Below are 6,134 nucleotides of genomic sequence, written 5' to 3'. Positions count from 1 at the left end.
TTTAATTGAATATTTCTTTTAAATTTTTTATGTATATTTAATATGTTTAAATTTTTTTTATTTTTAGTTTATGATTCATATGTTATAATTGTCTTGTCCCATTTGTTGGTTATATTTATTTGGGGTTAATTTTTTAGATTAGATTACTTTAATTATTGTTATTTGTAAAATATTTATTTTAGTTGAAAGTTATTGATAATAATCTTTTAGTATTTTATTTTAGTTATTTTTATGGAGCAAAATTTGCTAAGCTATGAGAGGAGTGTAACACCTAACTTTTAAGACGTCATAATCGTACCAAAAGTAAGTATTACTAACTCGTTTTTCTTTTTAACTATTTAATATTGAGCCTTAGTTCGATTGTCGCATTTCAATTTTTAAGAAAATTCCAGAAAATTGTTTTTAGTAATTAAAATCACATAAAAAATCTTCAAATAATAATAATCACATAATTATTAATAATAATAAATATTATACACAAGAATTCAAATGAAACTCAAATACAACTCTTATCCCTTTGTATAACAATAAAATCTTAAGAAATAAAGGCAAGGGAACTCTATGAAAACAACTTAACTTCTAAACAATTCCAACTATTCGTCTACGGCCTCATACTGAGAATGCCGTAAAAATAATGAAATAAAATACAAATAATTAACTTTATTCAATAAAACTATATTTTTATCAAACCCTTTGAAAATACTCTTGGTTCTACTTTAGCTAACTAATTACCTCTTTTTTTAAAATCTCTAAACTCAAAACAAATTTTAAATATAAAACTAGTCACATTACCCATCTCTCAGCCACATAATTAATTCTCTGTCAAAACATCAATTCGTAATCACTTTAATACATTCACAAACAAATAGTACAAGCAAGAAATTCAATTCAATGTACAAGCAGGTCACAACAAGACAAATAGCACAATCACAAAGAAATAAGACAAGCAAGCACAATAAAATGCAAATGTGCAAACAACACAATGCATGTCTATCCCTAACGCAGGTCATGAGCTAATGTATCGGTTGTCTACCCGCTCCCGACATTACCCGAGCACGAGTCCCAGATATGGCTTTCCAAATGCATACAGTGTGCTTATAAGTCTTTCGGCTAGGCCGCTTACAGTGTGAATTTCAACTCAATGAACTTACATCTGGAAAACAGTTCTCAGTGTGTGGGCGCCGCCACTATACATTTGGCACTAAGGCCTAAACAAAGCCGCATCTGCTCTTCTATGGCAGACATTCCTATAATTAATATATTCCTTTAATCTTTGTTCTCTGCTCTCCTGTGGCAGACATTTCTTTAATTATCTCTTTTTTTTTTTACTTTTCGTTCTTCTTCTTTTCTTTCTTATTAAACCAAACTCAAAACATAACTTAAAGAAAAATCCCTTCTCAAAAAAATTGAGTTTAAAACACTATACTTTTCTTTTCTTAATAAATCGAATTGAAAACAAAACTCTTTTCCCAACTAAATAAGTCTCAAATAATTTAACTTTCCAAAACCAAATTTTTTAAAATAGCATTTCAAATAAAGTCCCTAATTTTATAAAAATTTTGGCAACATTTCACCTAAAACCCAGGCTTTGCCACCCTTCAAGGGTCCCAACAAATCATTTTCGATTCTCAAAGATCATTCCTAATAAACCAGACAATCCAATCCAATGCCAAATCATTTTATAAATCTGAAGGCTAACCAGGTTCAATTTCAAAATCTTTTCTCAAAATAAGCCAGTAAATCAGATTTTTTATACAAAGTTCGTTTCTTAATGTAAATACATATTTAAACCAGATTTTCAAAACAAAACCACTTTTTCATATGCTTTTTACAAAAAATTCGAACCAAACATCCTCTTGAAAGTTAGACTTCACCACCCCTTCGGGCTTCCTCATTTCTTCAACAATTCACTAGTCTGATTCCACAAACATCAATACAGCATAATTCTCAATAATCAATTTACTTTATTTCAGTTTAGTAACCAACATTTCACTTTAACATTCAATACAATAATATCCAATCAAGCTAGCATCTCAGTTAACAATAATTCCCAAACCAGCTTGCAACAAAGCCCACTATCATCAAATAAGTCTCAAATCAACAACCAAACCGAGAAATTGACATGACTAAAAATTCCAATAACAATCACAGCTTCAATCTAAACACAATTCATAAAACTTAATTCATATTTCAGTTTAACAAATAACACCAAATTAAACACCATCCACAACCACAATTCAACCAATCTTCATTAAATAGTCATACTAAACACTTATAAATCATTTGCAATTATTCAATAAGCCTTTTGGGCATTCTTACATTAAAAACTGTTAACTTTAAAAGCAAACCCATTACCTCAGTTAGTCGAAACCGCAGAATTTAAACGCGACAAACCCTCTTATTCTAAATTCACAGCAGCAGCGGCTTAGAACCAGCAGTAACATTATCAATAATCATAGCTGTAGGGGCTGAAATGAAATAAAACGAGAATAGGGTAACAAATGAAATAGCAGCAGAGCAAGAATGGAAACAGAGCAAATTAGAGGAAGGGATCTAGACCATATCAGAGGTACTTCGACGGCATCCCCTTTTTTTTGAAACCGGTGATCATGGCAGCAGCGGTGGCGGCTGAACAGCCCTCTGCCTCTCGGCACAAGCCTCACACGACTCCTTTCCTTGTTCTCAAGGCCCCTCTCTCCTTTCGCACATGCAACAGATGATGGCGGCTATAGTAGCAGCGGCAGCGCTAGAGCCTTCGGGTGGTGGCGACGGGGACACGGCGTGGCGGCGGTGACGGAACACAACACGCAGTGACGGTTCTAATGGCGAGTGGTTCCTCAGCGGTGGCAGAACGCGACGGCTCTTCTCCTCCGACGCGGGCTCTCTCCTTCTCGCGACAACGCCGGCGACGACTCGCCACGGACGGCGACTGGGCGGCGCGATTCCTTCCTCCATCGCGGTCCTCTCTCTCGCCTCAGTTCTGATCCGTGATGAAGACGACTTCGCGGACAGCAGCGGCGGCCTCCCCTCATCCCGGCGACGGCGATGCGACAACCCTGAGTAGTGCGGCGGCGGCGAGCTGCGGGGTCTCCCTCTCCCGTCAGCAATCTCTCTTCTCCGTTCCTCTTCCTCTCTTCTTTGTGTGTGTGTGTGCTTGTAGTGAGTGCTGTTTATGTTGAGTGTGTGAGCTGTGGGTTGGGTTGTGTGTGCGTGTCATGAGTGGGGATGAGGTGAGTGGCAGTGAGGTGGTTGGGTAAAAAGGTTAAGGTTTTTAATTTGGGAATTCGGGTTTTGATTGGGAAAAAAGGGTTAGGGTTTTTAATTTGGAAATTAGGATTTTGATTGGAAAAAAGAATTAGGGTTAGTATAGGTATTTTTAATAAAATTAGAGTAATAATTTGAAATTAAATTTAATCAAATAATAATATTTATGAAAATATTATTTAATTATTAATTTATAATTTATTTTTTAAATAAAGACTCTAATTCAATAATTAGAGATATTTAAATTAATTTTTTTTAAAATTATAAAATAAAGTTCAAAATCTAATTATTCAAATTAGCGCATATAAAATTAACTGATATAATGTTTAAGTTTTTTAGCTTATAAAATTAGTATTATTTTGAGCATAAGTTTCTTTTAACCTAATAAGGTCTTAACTCTTACGGATGCGATGAAATTTATTGAAGCCCAATGAACATATCAAGACATACGTCAAACAAGTTAGTTTTGAGCACGTGGCATACATGAATTGAGTGGGACCATAATTGGGTGATAGTTTTCACGTTGGTTGAAAGATGGCAAGCAAGGTCTTATATTTTTCACCTGTCCTGTAGAAAGATGATCATTATTCTACAAGACGTAGTTTATCAACTAGGTCTTAATATTGATAAAAATTTTATGGCAAAGTCTTCGGTATAGACACCAAGATAGTATCTATATGTGTAGATAATGGGTGGCAGGCTGTGGCGATGACATGTGGTATATGGAGGGGACAAGGTGATCAGGCCTTAACAGGAGTTGCAGGAAAAGCTGATGGGAGCACGTGAGGGAAGGTCTTTGGTTAGATGGGGTAATTAGGTGTTAAAACTAGTAATCAGTTTTTGCTGATTAGGGGCGACCCATAGGTTGTGTGCATGGCATCTGCAGAAGAATGTGACCTCGAACAGCAATGAGCAGATGTTCCGTGATGTCTTTGCCAAGTGGTTGTATGCTGACATGGAGGTTGAAGAGTTTGAGTGTGAATGGGCACAGGTTGCTGAACAATATGGGTTACTTAATAAGTATTGGGCGTTACAATTGTATTAAAAGAGGAAGATGTGGGCAAATGCGTACTTGCGTCGCAAGTTTTGCGCTGGGTTTCGCACGACATCTCGGTGTGAGGGCATCAATTCCCATCTTAAAAAATTTCTGTCGTCTAGGCACACTATTCTAGAGCTTGTGCAAAACCTGGAGCTACTAGTACGGGAGTGTCGCAACGTCCACAAAGCTTGCCTGTCTCCCTGGCAGTGTTCATTGGGGATCAGCACCTCCCTGCAAGGTTCCATCAAGCGAAATTGGGATCAAAGAAACAAAACTGTAGCAAAGAATAGTTGGAAAATATAGCAGCAAAGCAAAAGGGAATAAATTTATTGGGACTTCAACGTAAAACTAGGAATGTGTGAAACACATTACAACAAATTATTCATGCTGGTTATTTGTAATGCATGGTTTTGGTAATTATTATATAGCAAGTAGTTTTCCGTTGGACTTGATGAATCTTTTAATTTTTAATGGAGTTGGAAATTTGAATGGAAAGGATAAACCAAAATTCTAATTTTTTTGGGCTGCAGTATATGTAGGTTGAAAACGGGCCTAAGGCCTTCCTTTAATTTTCCATTTCTTACAGAACTTGAATTTTTGGTGGGCTAAACACGCATGGTTCTTTGATTTTGCCACAAATCGAAAAATAAATGGGTTTGGGGGGTGGGGGAGCAGTTGTACTAAGCTTTATGGGATTGAGCAAAAAAGGGATAACTTTGGTCAGGAGCCATGCACAAAGATATGGATGTTAGCAACTAATAAAACCTTAAAGTAATTAGCTAATAAGAAATACACAGTGCTAAACAGATGGCTTATCGTGATACTTCATGAAAGAATCAAAATAATGATCTATCATCAGGAATGAAATCACGAAGTTAACATGCATAAGGTGATGGCTAAAGCACCTTTACAAACCACAAGGACATACAAGTAACAAGTGCAAAAATCAAACTTTTAAAATAAGTTGAAGAATGAGGGAACGTACTTCATCGACAGCTTCCGACCGAAGACGTACGCAGCGACCGCTAACTCAACAGTCATAAAGTTGACACCGGCGGGAGGGCGGAACACAACCTCAATACACTGCACAGGTTTCCGGCATGATATTTTATTTCTCCCACTCATAAATGTCGTGTAAACAACACAAAGGCGGGAACCAAGGAAGGTTATAGGACTTACGTGCGGGAGGTCTCCTCCGTCCATGAAGCCCGGTGCACCAACTCGATAAAAGAGAGGGACTTCCTTACCCGCGTTGGCGCGAATGGGGTATGGACTGGAATCATTGCCAGAAACGAACTCTAGCCGCCGCTACAAAAAAATTTTCAAATGATTCCAAGAAACAAAGAAGCATTAGCTCGTGACAAAAAAAACTATACATGTTAAGAACCTCGAAATAATACAGTGTTCATGTGAGAGACCCTAAAAACCTATATGTGCATCAGCTCCGTTAGTTTATTTGTAAATTAGCCAACAAAACCACAACCTTATGGCACCGTGATTTCTGCCTTCTGAGTTTAACGCTGGTAATTATGGAACAAGTTGAATCCAAGGATCTATTAGACATTAACATATCTTAGGTTGGACAAAATGTTGAGGCTGAAGCAACCTCTTAGAAAATATTAATTTCTTTTGAGCAAACAATTTTTCATTAGTATACCAACATGAAAGAGTTCACTGGTCAGAATGGAATATTTTGTTATTAGGCAAAAAATATGAGATCCTCTTTTGTTCCACTCCTTTGGATTTTACATGTGCAACGACTTGGATATAAATTATCATGATAACACTTGTAGCTAACCCCAGAATGAAATGGCATAAAATTAACGACTAG

General features: G+C 36.6%; 2 protein-coding genes and 1 long non-coding RNA gene across 3 annotated transcripts in view; all 3 read right to left on the bottom strand.

Annotated features, from left to right (window-relative positions):
- The window catches only part of LOC107621499 (receptor-like serine/threonine-protein kinase SD1-8), a 78,630-nt gene that overhangs the window by 30,248 nt on the left and 42,248 nt on the right, over window positions 1-6,134 (bottom strand). The window lies entirely within an intron of this gene.
- The window catches only part of LOC107621495 (receptor-like serine/threonine-protein kinase SD1-8), a 70,277-nt gene that overhangs the window by 29,746 nt on the left and 34,397 nt on the right, over window positions 1-6,134 (bottom strand). The window lies entirely within an intron of this gene.
- Window positions 625-2,963, bottom strand: LOC107621510. Its single transcript, XR_001615838.2, has 2 exons — window positions 2,560-2,963; window positions 625-2,468 (listed from the first exon to the last, which is right to left on the bottom strand). It is a non-coding gene; the product is annotated as an uncharacterized LOC107621510 (long non-coding RNA).

The sequence above is a fragment of the Arachis ipaensis genome, chromosome B10 (genome assembly GCF_000816755.2).
Source record: "Arachis ipaensis cultivar K30076 chromosome B10, Araip1.1, whole genome shotgun sequence".
Classification (NCBI taxonomy): Eukaryota; Viridiplantae; Streptophyta; class Magnoliopsida; order Fabales; family Fabaceae; genus Arachis; species Arachis ipaensis.
Note: the sequence above shows the minus strand (reverse complement) of the source record. Positions and strands in the feature narration are given on the sequence as shown.